The sequence below is a fragment of the Engystomops pustulosus genome, chromosome 10, assembly GCF_040894005.1.
Source record: "Engystomops pustulosus chromosome 10, aEngPut4.maternal, whole genome shotgun sequence".
In the NCBI taxonomy this organism is placed as follows: Eukaryota; Metazoa; Chordata; class Amphibia; order Anura; family Leptodactylidae; genus Engystomops; species Engystomops pustulosus.
The window spans coordinates 54871630-54887326 of NC_092420.1; the positions used below are offsets into that span (position 1 = coordinate 54871630).

Sequence of the window (15697 nt, forward strand, 5' to 3'; positions counted from 1 at the left end):
TACCTGTGGAAAGCAGAGAAAATGTGAATCAGTGGTACTAATTGCTTGTATTGACTGTGGATTTGCAAGATTGGGAGGTGACTCGCTGTTTTGCCATGACATAAAGTTTGCCATACGTGTGAAACACACACTGATATATGTTACAAACTTAGGATAGGGCCCCATATACCTAAATCCTCACTGTTGTCTCCATCCTGCACATTACACTTCAGAATCTACACATATATATTACAGACATATACACAATCATTATGATTTATCACTGATTCTATTCCAGTTTTCTGGTGTAGAAGCAATGAAATAATCACATATTACTGCACAGTGCAAGATTTTTAGGGAATACGGCACCTCCATGGCTTGTGGGCGTGGAGGGGGCATAAAGAGGAGCGTGGTGACAAGCAAACTTTCTTAAACCTGGGAAGAAAGCAGAGTGGCCCCTGCCAGCATTTATACACCCATATAGTCTTTTTTTGTCCATAGGTAACAGAGGAGTTTAACAACTGACCTTAGGTTGTGCCCTGATCCACAAACAGTGATGCAAGTTCAAGCCAAAAAATCCATCGAAAAGAAAGCGTCACTCACCATAACAGGTCCAAAGTTGCACACACAAGTCTGAAGAATGTTGTAAAGAGAAAAGTATGTTGCTGTTTTTGTGGTGTCCTGTGTGTCCTCCCCTCCCTCTGTGATGTACTAACTTGTTTCTTGTAAGTTTACTAAAAAAAGGACACTGGACCTGTTATGGTGAGTGCTGCTACAACCATTCCTTCTATGGATTTTTGACTACTTTCGTTTGTTGGATTTTATGCAAAACTACGCCAGAATGGACCTGGCCTTTTTTTGCTCGCCAGCCATGCCACCCACCTAAGCCCCCAACAAAGAGGGGCATAGCCGCTATCATATGATAATACTCCATATATATATATATATATGCATTGCAGCACATGCTTTGTGTATACATACACCATTTATATGCTACAATTATACACACATCATATACATGCTACACACATTTACACATACAATATACACTCACCGGCCACTTTATTAGGTACACCTGTCCAACTGCTCGTTCACAGTTCATTTCTAATCAGCCAATCACATGGCGGCAACTCAGTGCATTTAGGCATGTAGACATGGTCAAGACAATCTCCTGCAGTTCAAACCGAGCATCAGTATGGGGAAGAAAGGTGATTTGAGGCCTTTGAACGTGGCATGGTTGTTGGTGCCAGAAGGGCTGGTCTGAGTATTTCAGAAACTGCTGATCTACTGTGATTTTCACGCACAACCATCTCTAGGGTTTACAGAGAATGCTCCGAAAAAGAAAAAACATCCAGTGAGCGGCAGTTCTGTGGGCGGAAATGCCTTGTTGATGCCAGAGGTCAGAGGAGAATGGGCAGACTGGTTCGAGCTGATAGAAAGGCAACAGTGACTCAAATCGCCACCCGTTACAACCAAGGTAGGCAGAAGAGCATCTCTGAATGCACAGTACGTCAAACTTTGAGGCAGATGGGCTACAGCAGCAGAAGACCACACCGGGTGCCACTCCTTTCAGCTAAGAACAGGAAACTGAGGCTACAATTTGCACAAGCTCATCGAAATTGGACAGTAGAAGATTGTAAAAACATTGCCTAGTCTGATGAGTCTCGATTTCTGCTGCGACATTCGGATGGTAGGGTCAGAATTTGGCGTCAACAACATGAAAGCATGGATCCATCCTGCCTTGTATCAACGGTTCAGGCTGGTGGTGGTGGTGTCATGGTGTGGGGAATATTTTCTTGCCACTCTTTGGGCCCCTTGGTACCAATTGTGCATCGTTGCAACGCCACAGCCTACCTGAGTATTGTTGCTGACCATGTCCATCCCTTTATGACCACAATGTACCCAACATCTGATGGCTACTTTCAGCAGGATAATGCGCCATGTCATAAAGCTGGAATCATCTCAGACTGGTTTCTTGAACATGACAATGAGGTCACTGTACTCAAATGGCCTCCACAGTCACCAGATCTCAATGCAATAGAGCATCTTTGGGATGTGGTGGAACGGGAGATTCGCATCATGGATGTGCAGCCGACAAATCTGCGGCAACTGTGTGATGCCATCATGTGAATATGGACCAAAATCTCTGAGGAATGCTTCCAGTACCTTGTTGTATCTATGCCACGAATAATTGAGGCAGTTCTGAAAGCAAAAGGGGGTCCAACCCATTACTAGCATGGTGTACCTAATAAAGTGGCCGGTGAGTGTATATGCTAAAGACCCCCCAATATATATCAAATATAAATATTTATCTCCTCACCCTCTATACAATACTGACATACTTGTACAATACTGTAAATATACCGGCAATGAATATACTTCACATAAACCTATATGATCACAGTGCTGGCCTGGTACGTCTTGGTCTTTAACCTGGCGTACTCCTAACAGGTGATAATTCTTCTCCATTAGGTATAAAATAACTACTTATCAGAGAAATTATTTATAGCTGATGAATTTGCTGCCCATATATCTACTGCTCCTTACAGCACATCTCCACTATGCACTGCTAAAGATTTTACAGTCACTAACAGTACAATGTACGGACACCTTCTCATCAATGCATGTGCAGAGCCAGCACCCCTTCTTTATTATGTAGCACAGCAGTATCCCCCCATTTATTAATGGTAGCACAGAAGCACTGCCTCCCATAAATTATTATGTAGCACATCACTCCCCACTAATGACAGCAGCACCTGTAAGGTGAGAGGATTGTATAAATATACTACTCTAAGGGCTCTTTCACATTGACTTTGTTTTTCACATGTCCTATTTTTTTCACTGATGTGCATTACAGAAGGCAATAAATGACGGTGGGTCTGCAAAAAAAAAATGTTTTTTTTTCACTGATGAGGGTGAAAAACCAGGTGTGATGCTTTTAAAGCAATGTTAAACCATTTCTTGCAGATACGGAGACAAAACAAAAGAAAAACAGATACAAAACGCAACCAATTGAGTAAAGAAACTGAACATCAATGCCAATGTGAAAGATATTTTCACTGTTGCGCGTCTGTTACATTTTTTTTCAGTTTTGCTTACATTTTGTCTCTAAGATGCTCTCAAAAAAACCTGAAGGTTTAACATTGCTTTGAAAACATAAGACCTGGTTTTTCAGCTTCATCAGTGAAAAAAAAATTATGTTTTATAATTTATTTCATGGACCCATGGAAGTCTATTGTCTTTCGTGATCTGCCATACCAGCAAGCCAGATGATGCGCCACGAGCGCAAAACAGCTGAATCTTGTGTTTTTGTGAGTCTCTACGTCTCTTCCTCCCCAACATTAAATTGTTTGTTGTAAAACTTTTGGGAGTATTAACCATTAAATGGATTAAGAAGGAACAACTTGGTGAGTGCGGTTCTACTATCACCCATATTACTATTGGGACTATTTTTCATGATCTGCATCTGTGAAAAAAATATGACAAGTTTCATAATTCATTTCCATCGACAACGATCAGTGAAAAAATAAGCCAATGTGAAAACATTTAAAACAATGGCTTTGTGAGACATCCGTGGAAATCACTGAGCCACGGATGTGAAAAACAACACCAATGTGAAAGAGCCCTAAGACAGTTGCATCCAAACTTTCAGAAGGTGTGAGCCACTTTTGTGTGAGACCTTTCTGATCATGTTTCTTTCATGTTCCAGTCTGATGGCCACATCCAGAAAATCTACTTTGAACTAAGATGTAAATTGATTGTCTAAAGTCGAGGAGGTGGAGAGTTTAGAACTGTTTAGAACTGCCTAGAACTTAATGCCTTACCTGTTTTGATTGACATCATGCACCAGACTTCAGAAGAGCTTTGTAGTCATGTCCCTGGACATAGAAATGTCAATTACAGTTAACTAATTGAGGAAAAGGAGAACTTGACTTCAGTGTTCTATGCAGCCAAACTTTATACAACCTATTTACAGTACAAATCACTTCAAAGTTGATGTTGCAGAAGATACCACTGTGAGAGATATTATATTTCTCTCCAGACGCCATCTTGTTCACTGTCAGCCATCTCATGATTCGTGCTGGCCTGGTACGTCTTGGTCTTTAACCTGGCGTAGTCCTAACAGGTGATAATTCTTCTCCATTAGGTATAAAATAACTACTTATCAGAGAAATTATTTATAGCTGATGAATTTGCTGCCCATATATCTTCTGCTCCTTACAGCACATCTCCACAATGCACTGCTAAAGATTTTACAGTCACTAACAGTACAATGTACGGACACCTTCTCATCAATGCATGTGCAGAGCCAGCACCCCTTCTTTATTATGTAGCACAGCAGTATCCCCCCATTTATTAATGGTAGCACAGAAGCACTGCCTCCCATAAATTATTATGTAGCACATCACTCCCCACTAATGACAGCAGCACCTGTAAGGTGAGAGGATTGTATAAATATACTACTCTAAGGGCTCTTTCACATTGACTTTGTTTTTCACATGTCCTATTTTTTTCACTGATGTGCATTACAGAAGGCAATAAATGACGGTGGGTCTGCAAAAAAAAAGGTTTTTTTTTCACTGATGAGGGTGAAAAAAACATAGGAACTTCAGTGTTCTATGCAGCCAAACTTTATACAACCTATTTACAGTACAAATCACTTCAAAGTTGATGTTGCAGAAGATACCACTGTGAGAGATATTATATTTCTCTCCAGACGCCATCTTGTTCACTGTCAGCCATCTCATGATTCAGACACCATCTTGTGTAATCTGCTTGCTTGTCCTTGACTCCTGTCTTTCTTGGCAGCTGTCTGAAGGTCATGTTTTGACTAGTGGGGAGTCTTCACAGTGCATTTAGTGATAAGATCCTGTTCCTTTTAGAACAGTGCTGTTTAAAAGAAACGGAATATAGAGTTCATTTGGGAAAAGCACAAAAGGGGGGTTCTATGAGTTGCTCAAAGTATATTCAAACTAACCTATAGAATTTCAGTATCCTATTACTTTTTCACACCCTATGCAAAGCTTTTCTGTTTTCCATATACACAGCTGTGCACCCTGAATAAAAGTGTGATTGAGTACAGATTATACAAATAGGACTTCTGCTGCACACTACAATTAAAAGTATTGCGCAGGTTCTCTGAAGAGGGTCCTAATCCCTTGAGGCATAGGAAATTTGTAAACTCTAATCACAATGTTGTGTTGCAAATTCTGTTTTTTTCAGACCCTGTAAATACATGGTATAGATTTGAATTAGAAAATCATATAGATAATCATAGCCTATTTACACATATACAAAGTTACATAAACAAAGCACCGAGGAGCTGATATATCACATCATATTGAGGGTTAGATTAGTAATGATACTCTGTCGACATGAGGATTATCAAGCTTACATGTAGATGTGTGAAAAAGAACTAGTCAAATAATAGTACAAGTAGCATATTAGTTGAGTAGACCTGATTCATCTAGTAAGTAGTTTTGCAGTAAGCCCAATGAAATAGATAGTATCACATCATGCCCAATATTACAGATGGTGAAGGTCGGATCGTGTGAGGCAATATGTGGTTAGAACCTGAACAAAATGTGAAACATGGCTTACCAGTTTGTAAAGGAGTACAGGATTAAAGGTTACATATAGCAATGTGGCGCTTGGTCAAGTATGCAATGATGGAAAAACAAAAAAGAGGACAACAAGAAAAAATAATGAAAAAATTAAAAATTAAATTGGGATTAATGGACAGACAGATATACAAAAATTGATGAAACAATGGAAAAAATGAAAAATTTAAACAAATTAAAAAAATTAACAAAATGAACATAAAGGTAAAAAAACAGGACATATAAGGATGGGAAGGAAAAGAGGGTATTGACACATGATGGATGGGGATTATACCCATTATGAATCATGGTGTCCGGGTATTCACATCCTGGCTTTCTTATTGTCTCTGTAAAGGAATGTGACGTGTTAGAATATGTTGATGAAAGCAAAATGAATAAAGCTCTGAGTGAAGGCAAGCAAAATCAACAAAAACTTTGTATATTATAATCTGGTTGTAGTGTTTGTAGAGAATCCAGTAGTATTCACGTTTCTTCAACAACACAACTCAATCCCCTCCTCTTCTTAGTAGCCCTATGTGTTCGATCACCTGAAATTTGAGTTGGTTAATGGAATGTCCAGCTTCTTTGAAATGAGCGGTTACGGGAAGTAGTGTTTTACTGAGGTAAATGGTAGACATGTGTTTTGATATGCGGTCATGAATTTGTTGTGTGGTCTCGCCTATATAGTCTAGGCCGCATGGACAGTTATGAGAAAGATGAAAATTCTGAGTCACAAGTATAGTAACCATTAATGGGGTATCGTTTTCCTGATAACGGATGAGTGAAAGAATCACCTCGTTGGACATTGGTACATTGAGCACAATGTAGGCAGGGGAATGTGTTTTTTCGTGTATGTAGAAATGTTTGTCGGGGTTTGTGGTGCCAATGTTGTGGTGCCTTTACGAGTTTGTCTTTTAAATTAGGTGCCCTTTTAAAGCAAGGTAAGAATGGCTGCTGGAATTCTCTTATTGAGGGGTGTCCTTTGTGAAGAATGGGCCAGTGTTTTCTGATGGATTGATGAATTTTGTATGCAAAAGGGTGATAAGAGTGAACGAATGGAATGCGCGATTGTTCTCTCCATCTCTGATGGGGTGTCATGCTTTATATCGGTCCAGGGTGTTGTGTGGGTATCCCCTATTGTACATTCATTGTACAAAAAGAAAGGATTTATGTTTCCTTGTTTCCGTAAATATAAAAAATAATGTTTATACTACTATTGGCCACTAGAGAGAGCATAATGTATGTATTGTACCAATTCAAGGCACAGAATATAAATATTTTTACATGGTAAAGTACCTTTTTTGGTCTCATTATTGGGTAGAGTGAGGTTCCTGTTCTTATTTTACCAGAAAAAAAAACACAGGAAACCGAACATTGCACTGTGCAAGTCTGGTTACTGTGATGTACCTCGCTGCTGTTCTAGATATTCAGTTCTGTCTGTAATTCACATTTTAAAAAACTGGAATTTCTTTTAAGAGCTATGGAAAATCCGATTTATGACCTCTTCAAACTCATAAGTGGTGTTTCTTTGTCAGAAACATATTCTTAAAGGGTTCTTGTACTGTATCAGGGGTGACTTGGTGGTTAACCACATGAGAGTAAATATTTGGATAATATTAATGCAATCAGAACAAAATAAGAAAAAAGATAACAGATACAAGAGACATTTAACAAAAGTTAATATGTCTCCCGTCAATGTTTTGCATAGTAATTATCTAATCCCAGTATCTCCCACAGTAATGTCTTGTGTGTTTTGGTTAATTGGTTTAGTACTGACTTTGATACTTAATATTGCCTAATTAATTGGCTCTCCGAATATTGCTTTCTCCTTGTTGGCCACATGTACAAACCTGCAGTCTATGCTGACAAGATATTTGCATAATCAAAAAGTGTCTTGATCTCTTATCAGTTTTTAACCCCTTAAAGAGAACCCGTCATGCAAAATAACCCCCTAAACTAAATATATTTTCATAAACTGCCATTAGAGAGCATTGCCTCTATCCCTTCATTGTCCCTCTACATGCCTGTAAACCTAAGCAATGAGGTCCTAAAGCTGTATGCAAATGACCTGTGAAATGTCCAATGAAGCATTAGCATATTCAAGCTGTCCACTCTATTCATGAGTGGGAGGCACAGCCACACCCCCAGTGCATGACTGACAGACTGTATAATGATGTGAGGCTGTATAATGATGTGCTTCCTGGTGCTGGTGGCCACGCCCCCTGCAGCCTGTGTGTGTATGTGTGTGTGTATAGGAGAGATACAGCAGCTCCAGGCAGCCATGTTACAGCAGAACATGTCAGATTCATGTGTAGCTGATGTTTGTGTCTCTGAATATTAGGAGGAGGCAGCATGTCAGCAGATGCAGCAAACACACTAGCCATGCTTTACTATACATTACACACAGACATGAGCAGGGGGAGGAGAGGGGAGGGGTAACAGGGGTGACATCACTGCCTCTGACCATGTGACCAGCCTCATTTACATGATAAAGAATAGATTATTTTACAATGAATAATGTATGAAATAACTAGATAAAGGCTGGGATGGGATCCTTGTGAGCTGCTCCAACAGGAAGAGGTGACAGGACTAGTGGCAGAGACCTGATGACAGGTGTCCTTTAACGACTTGGCCTTTTTTAGTTTTTTCACTTCCATTTTTCACTCACCAACTTCAAAAATCTATAACTTTTTTATTTTTCCACATAAAGAGCTGTGTTATGGCTTATTTTCTGCGTAACAAATTGCACTTCATAGTGACGGTATTTAATATTCCATGGCATGTACTGGGAAGCGGGAAAAAAATTCCAAATGCAGTGAAAATGGTGAAAAAACACATTTGCAACGTTTTCTTGTGGGCTTGGATTTTACAGCTTTCACTCTGCGTCCCAAATGACATGTCTACTTTATTCTTTGGGTCGGTACGATCACGTGGATACCAAATTTGTATAAGTTTTATAATGTTTCCATACATTTAAAAAAATTAAAACCTCCTGTAACTTTTTCATACTTTGGTGTACGGAGCTGTACGGAGCTTTTGCAAATTTTGATGGCGTTTTCATTGCTATAATTTTTGGGACTGTGCGACCTTTTGATCACTTTTAATGAATTTTTTTATATTTTTCACAATGGCATTTTCGACTTTGAACGCTATTTTCCGTTACGGGGTTAAACGCAGTGAAAAAACTTTATTATATTTTGATAGATCAGGTATTTTCGGATGCGGCGATACCTAATGTGTTTAGGATTTTTACTGTTTATTTATATTTATATCAGTTCTAGGGAAAGGGGGGTGATTTGAATTTTTAGGTTTTTATATTATAAATTTTTTTTTTAAACTTATTTTTATTTTTACTTTTACTATTTTTCAGACTCCCTAAGGTACTCTAACCCTAGGTAGTCTGGTTCATCCTATCATATACTGCCATACTACTGGATTTTACTCACCATGCATTACAATGTGCAATTAGCACGTTGTAATGCATGGGTTAAAACGATGTAGCCTCGGGTATTTGGAACACCCGAGGCTACCATGGCGATCCGCGACAAGATGGCGGCACCCATGCGGCGTCATCTCTTTGAAGCCGCCGGCAGCATTGCCGGCGGCGATCGAGGTGAAAACACCCACGATCGGTGCTACCACCGATCGCGGGTGTTACCGGTAAGCCTTTGCTGCAATATGCAATATGCAGCAAAGACTTATCGGCTATGGAGAGGGCTCGGCCCGCAACGGGAAGGGGTTAAACTTCATTATTGACCTAAAATGTTCACTGCTGAAACATTGATTTACGGCAGAATGTTAATGTAATAATTGGGTTTAAACATTTAAACAAGATTCCCTAAAAACTGTAGAAATTTCCATTAATGGAGAGTAGAATATGCAAACCTATGGGGCACATGTATCACAGTTTTTCGGCTGCCACTTTTTCAAGTCTCCGGAAGTTGGCCTACTTAATCATTGCAATGTATCTTACGTTTTCTCCCTTGGTGATACATGTGAGGAGTTGCCTGTTTAGACTCACTTTTGCGACTTTTTGTGGTGTGTGACTTTTTAGTCCCAAATAGTAGTTTACCAAAAGTAAGTCTGTGTCTCGCATGCTCTGTTTTGGGACTTATGGGTGCAAGATTGGGACAATTTCAGAGCACAAAAGTCTCTCAAGTTCAACAAGCATCTGGGCTACAAAGATAAATATGGCAACACTGCATTCCATCTGTACTTTGGTATGCTGCTTGATTCTACACCTAAAAAGTCTCAAACTGCGAAAAGTCTCACAAAGTTGCACAAAAAAAGAAAGTAATAGGATTGATACATGAACCCTATGAGTCCTATGAGGCAGAAAAATAGCTGTGCCCAAGGTGCAGTATTGGGTGGGGGTGTGCAGCATAAGACAGTATGGAGGTAACCAAGACAGAGAAGAAGATTGGTTTGCCATGGAGGGAAAGGAAACGGGGGAGTATTCAGGTGCCATTTTAGGTGAAAAGCCTGTCTTTCAGAATATTCATGTTCTTCCAGCTGCACCTCCAGCTTCCTTAGGCCCCTTCTCCACTGGCGTTTTTCATGCGCGAGTTCTGCGCGTGCATTTGACGCTCAGAACTCGCATTGCACTCTGTCCCATTGTATTCAATGGGTCTTTCTCCATTTGCGTGGTTTTCAACGCGCGTGCTTGCGTTCGTTTGCACGCGCGTCAAAATCGCAGCATGCTCTATTTTTGCGATTCACGCGCATTTTTCACGCCCCATTCAAGTCTATGGGGACGTATCAAAAACGCATTGCACTCGCAAACATTGCAAGTGCAATGCGAGTGCAATGCGTTTTAAACGTAAGGGTTGCTAGGTGACCAGAATAACAGTATTTCCCCTGTTCGCGAACGATCAAATAATTAAAAAAACACAATGAAGAACAGTGAAGAATAGAATAAAAACAGTGAACACAGTGAACACAGTGAACACAGGATCATTTAAGATAAAAACACAGTGCAGAACACAGTGCAGAATAGATTACAGATGTTCGGCACATCTGCTTACTTGTCGGGAGATACGCGCGGAGCGGTGCGAACAAAATAGCATGTGAAGAACAATATATATGTGTGAAGAAGACATTGCAGATGTATGGAAACATCTGCAATTTGTTCTTTACACACATATATATTGTTCTTCACATGCTATTTTGTTTGCACCGCTCCGCGCGTATCTCCCGACAAGTAAGCAGATGTGCCGAACATCTGTAATCTATTCTGCACTGTGTTCTGCACTGTGTTTTTATCTTAAATGATCCTGTGTTCACTGTGTTCACTGTGTTCACTGTTTTTATTCTATTCTTCACTGTTCTTCACATCTGCTAACTTGTCGGGAGATAATATACGCGCGCGGAACAGTGAAGAATAGATCGCAGATGTTTGCAACTTATCAGAAGACATTATTTTTCAATTAAATAAAACATTTTATTCCCGAACCATGGTCCCTTTGAAAAAGTCCCATTGACTTAAAAAAACGCGCGTGAAAAACGCACCGAAAACGCAAAAAAACGCGAACAAAAATGAAACAAAAACGCAGCAAAAACGTCAGTTTTTCACGCATTGCACCCTGACGTGAAACGCAACGCTAGTGTGCAAGAGGCCTTATTGACAAGGAGTGTTCTTTTCAGCTGAGTCACGGTGTGATTTGGCTCAACTACCTTATTCCCCCTTCCCTCAGGAATGAGAGAGAGAGAGGCTGTCTATGTGTCACTCATGAAAGAGGATTCCTGAGAGAGGAATGAGGGAGCTAATTTTTTTCCAGCAAATCCCTTATAGCTAAATGGTTTAATTATATTTAATAAGTTTGGGTTAGTTTAACTGACAGATTCTCTTTAAAGGGGCGGGCCATTTTTCAAAAAATGTCTTCCATTAGACAAGTCTCTGCATGTGCATGTGTCTTTGCTGGCCTCTGCATTTATACACAGCTGCCCTTTCTGTCTCTGCTCTAGGCCATCCTCATGGTATCACCCCCTGTATCCCTGTACATTCACTATCTGTCACATTCTATTCTCATTATTGCTATGAGATCTAGTGGTAAGGGTAACATCTATGTAATTACCTTTATTCATTGGGCTCTGATGGCAAGAGTTTTAATCTAATTTAATGTACTATATTTCTTGTTCATTTATCACACCGATGATGAGCCTGTGTAGGCAAAACATGGCATGTAGGGTACGTACTGACCTTGATCTTACATATCTTGGTACAATTGACCTTGATATTCCAAATTTCTGATCCCTATATGGGCAAGTTGCCATCTCTGTCTCTTTGGTCTTTTATCCTAGGGACAGTCTGCCCGTGTTAGGGATAGGTTGCGGTCGGGGTGGCAGTCTGTTAGGGCTGCAGCTCCGAGGTGAGGACTTTAGGGTGACCTAGGCCCATGTCACAACCATAGGTCCTGCTTAGGTTTCTGCCCAGTACTATTTGTTCCTCCTATGCATCCTGGAGCTCACACACTATGCACCCCACTGTCCTGTCTCTTTTATCCTATTCTACCTGATTTCTTTCCGCATCTCATCCACATTTTCACTAGAGAGCATTGCCATAGACTTGCATTCCTGGCCTCGTGAACATGTATTGGCAACATTGAACATAGTCCTCCAGGTATGTGGATTCACTGGTGATTGTCTGATGGAGCATCAGGTTGCCTGTGCCACTGGCTAGTTATTTTTTATGATTTTACTATTAAAAGTTTTATATTTTATGATATTTGAAGCACAGATTGTACTCTGGCTCTTTTCCCAGGGAGCAGCATGAGTCATACTCTTATACTTCACCTCAGCAGAGCGCCAGCATATAAAAAGAAAGAAGCATGGAGGGTCTGCATGCAGTACAAAAGTAAGCAGTGCAACTGCTTAATCACTTGATGAACTGTCAAGGATTATCCAAAAGGCAGTAAAGGCACATGGGCAACTTATGTAAAAGAGTGTCTAACACCTTTAATGGTGTAATTTTATTAGGGCATTATGACATATCATAGTTTTGTATATTGTATGCTGCCAGTATTTATTCACTTTATAAGGTGAATTCAAACTGTTCTTTTTAAATAAGCATCTATTAGCATGTATGCAAACAATCATACCTGAGAATACTGTGCCCCATCCCCTGCTGAATACAAGCATATGCCACAATGTCTCTATGGATGAGCTGAAACGTTGCACCGTATTTTTCCATGGGTGGATAAGGATCACCTTTATACTTACCGGAGTGCTGCCTCATTGCATTTTTTTAGCATATGCCACAATGTATCTTGTAGATGTCTAGTAATTGGGCAATGTTAAAATGTATCTACTTAGCTGCTGTAGCCATAGCTGCCTAAAACTAAAAAAAGCAAACATTGAAAAGGTTAAGACAGCTTGACATATGGGGTGGACTTCATCACCTTACAAGATATTTTCTTATTATCGCTAAGTGTAGTTACAAATCTAATTTAAATTTTAATGAATTTGATGATAACATAAAAGGTCAAGAGCATACTAGACTATGGATAACAGTCCACTCTGGTCATTCAGTGATATATTCAGTTATGTGTTCAGCTTCTGGTGTTCTCCAGGTTGTATCGTTACACTTCCCATATTCCATTGTGGCAGGAAAATGCATGTAAAGCAGTGAAATGGCAGGTAAACCTCAGTTATCCTTACATCCCACCGGAGACCCATGAAGAAATGAACAGCATGTATTTCATGATAGAAATGTGTAAACTGGCGCTCTGTATATTCTGGTTTTAATACATTCTAATACTTACCTAAGCAGCTACACTATTGGCACTTTTTTCCTCCATTTTACCATTTCTCTTATATAACAGAAAAACTTGGAAAGGATGGGTCCTCAAAATATTTATACAGTTCATGGCCCATGGTAGCCTTAATCTGCCCCTGTGTATACTATACATTTTCAAGGACGTTTGATAAAGGTCCTTAGCAGGGAAGGACATATAGTAGGTATGTGGTATTATGATCTCCCTCATTATTATAATGGGACCCCCTCATCTACCCTTCATATTTTGACCTCTTATCTCCCCCTCGTATCATGATGCCCCATCTCCCCCCCTTATAATGTGAGCCCCTTTCATTATGGGTCCCCTCTTATCTTCCCCTCATATTGTGATCCCTCTCATCTACCCCTTTATATTGTCCCCTCCTTATATAATAGTCCCTCTGATCTCTTTCTAATATTATGGCTCCATCTCCCTCTCATATTGTGGACCCTGTCATCTCTCTCTCATATTGTGCCCCCTCATACTCCCCTTATTTTGTGGCCCCAACATCTCATATTGTGACATTTTCATCTTCCCTTGCTACTGTGGCCCCTAAACTCTCACTCAAATTGTGGCCCCACAACCCCCCCTCATATTGTGAGCCCTTTCATCTCCTCTTAATAGTTCTCTAATCTTTCCCTCATATTGTGACACCCTCTTATGTCTTTCTAATATTGTGGCCTAGCTCATTTTGGCACCTCTTATCCTTGTGTCTCTCATAATCTCTTGCTAATATTGTGCACACTCAACTTTCCCTCATTTTGTGCCCCCTTTATTCCCCTCTCATTTTATGCCCCCCTCTTATCTCCCCCTCCTATTAGTTGTGGTATTTTGGGTCATTATCCCCCCCTCATATTTTAGCCCTCTAATGTCCCCCTCATATTGTGACCCCTCTCATTCCCCCCTCATATCGTGGTCCCTTATATCTCTTTCTAATATTGTGTCCCCTCATCCCACCTCATATTGTGGACCCCCTCATATCTTTATCATTTTAGGGCTCCTTATCCACCCTCTTCTTGTGGCCCATCATCTCTCCATCATATTGTGGTCCACTGTTACATCCTCATCGTACTGAGGCCCCTCATCTGCTACTCATATTGTTGACCCCCTAATCTCTCCCTCATATTGTAGCCCCTCATCTCCACCTCATATTGTGGCCCTTCTCCTCTCTACTTTCTTATTGAGAGTAACCTCTCATTGTGCCCCCCTTGTTATTTTGGGCCCCTTTATCCCTCATACTGTGACCCTTTCTGAGCTAGGCAGTGGAAAATAATAAACACTAGATGTTCCCCTGCAGCTCTCCTCTCTTCTTCTTTTTCTGTTGCTGTGTACAACAGGTCGGCAGGTGATGACATCACAATATAGTGCCTGCTGCTCATAGCAGCAGAGGAGCACATTGAAGTTGTGGGGCACTGACAGATCTCTGCAACATCCATGTTATAAACTCTGTGTCTGAGGATGCAGATAGAGTTGGAGTCAGTGGCGGCGGGGGCAGAGTCAGAAGTTGTTGGGGCCCACCAGTGTATTCACCAGTATACTGGTGGGCTAGTCCAAACCTGTATATGGCCATTTGACAGCATTACTACTCCAATATAATGTAATACTGCTCAATAATACTATTACTATCTGATGTATATAAACACAGCAACACATAGCTTGTGATATGTCACTAAATGTCATAAAAATTATTGCTTCTGGTTTTCTTTGAAATCTGTTCTAAACTCAACCCAATTCACAGTAAAAGTGTCCTTTGAAAACAGCCTAACTACGAAAACTAGGGCAGGTGAATGCAAGCTATGTAGCCTACAAAGCTTCCAAGACGCAGGTCTTGAAAAGAATTGCAAGACCTCAGTGCAACCCTGGTAATTGCTTCTCCTACACACTTGTCTTATCCCTGAATGTAGATAAGTTAGCACGTAGCACACTTTTGCCTCCTGAAACTAGGAGATATGGCTGTTTGTTCATAAACATAACACCGTAAAGCATTATATATAAGAAAACCAATATTGAACTATATATTAATAGACTCATTATGATGTATCTCATTATCTTTAAATTGAGCCTATTAGCTAGCAAGCGGTATTTTATGGTTGTAGCTATTATCGCCGTATAAGATCGGACCAGGAATTAATTTTGTCTCTGTCTTTGGAAGAGTTAAATATTACCCGGGAGGCAAATCATTATCTCATTTTAGAGAACGATGTTGTGTTAATTTACTGTAGCAAGAAGTTGCATTAATAAATTTGTTTATGAAGAGCGTGATGAAACATCTCATTTATTCATCGATTTGATTGCATTTTTACAGCTGTTGGAAAATGATGCGGGCACAAATGGATTCTAGGACCA

The 15697-nt window shown here is 40.2% G+C and overlaps 1 long non-coding RNA gene across 2 annotated transcripts; it reads right to left on the minus strand.

Moving 5' to 3' along the window:
• Positions 1 to 4658: 4658 nt before the first annotated feature.
• LOC140104344 (uncharacterized) lies at positions 4659 to 14138 on the minus strand. Of its 2 annotated transcripts, XR_011850297.1 has the most exons (5): positions 13340 to 14138; positions 12798 to 12915; positions 5875 to 5926; positions 4958 to 5205; positions 4659 to 4869 (listed from the first exon to the last, which is right to left on the minus strand). It is a non-coding gene; the product is annotated as an uncharacterized lncRNA (long non-coding RNA). The 2 variants fall into 2 exon arrangements; XR_011850296.1 differs by having other exon boundaries at positions 12798 to 14138.
• Between the last annotated feature and the right edge of the window lie 1559 nt (positions 14139 to 15697).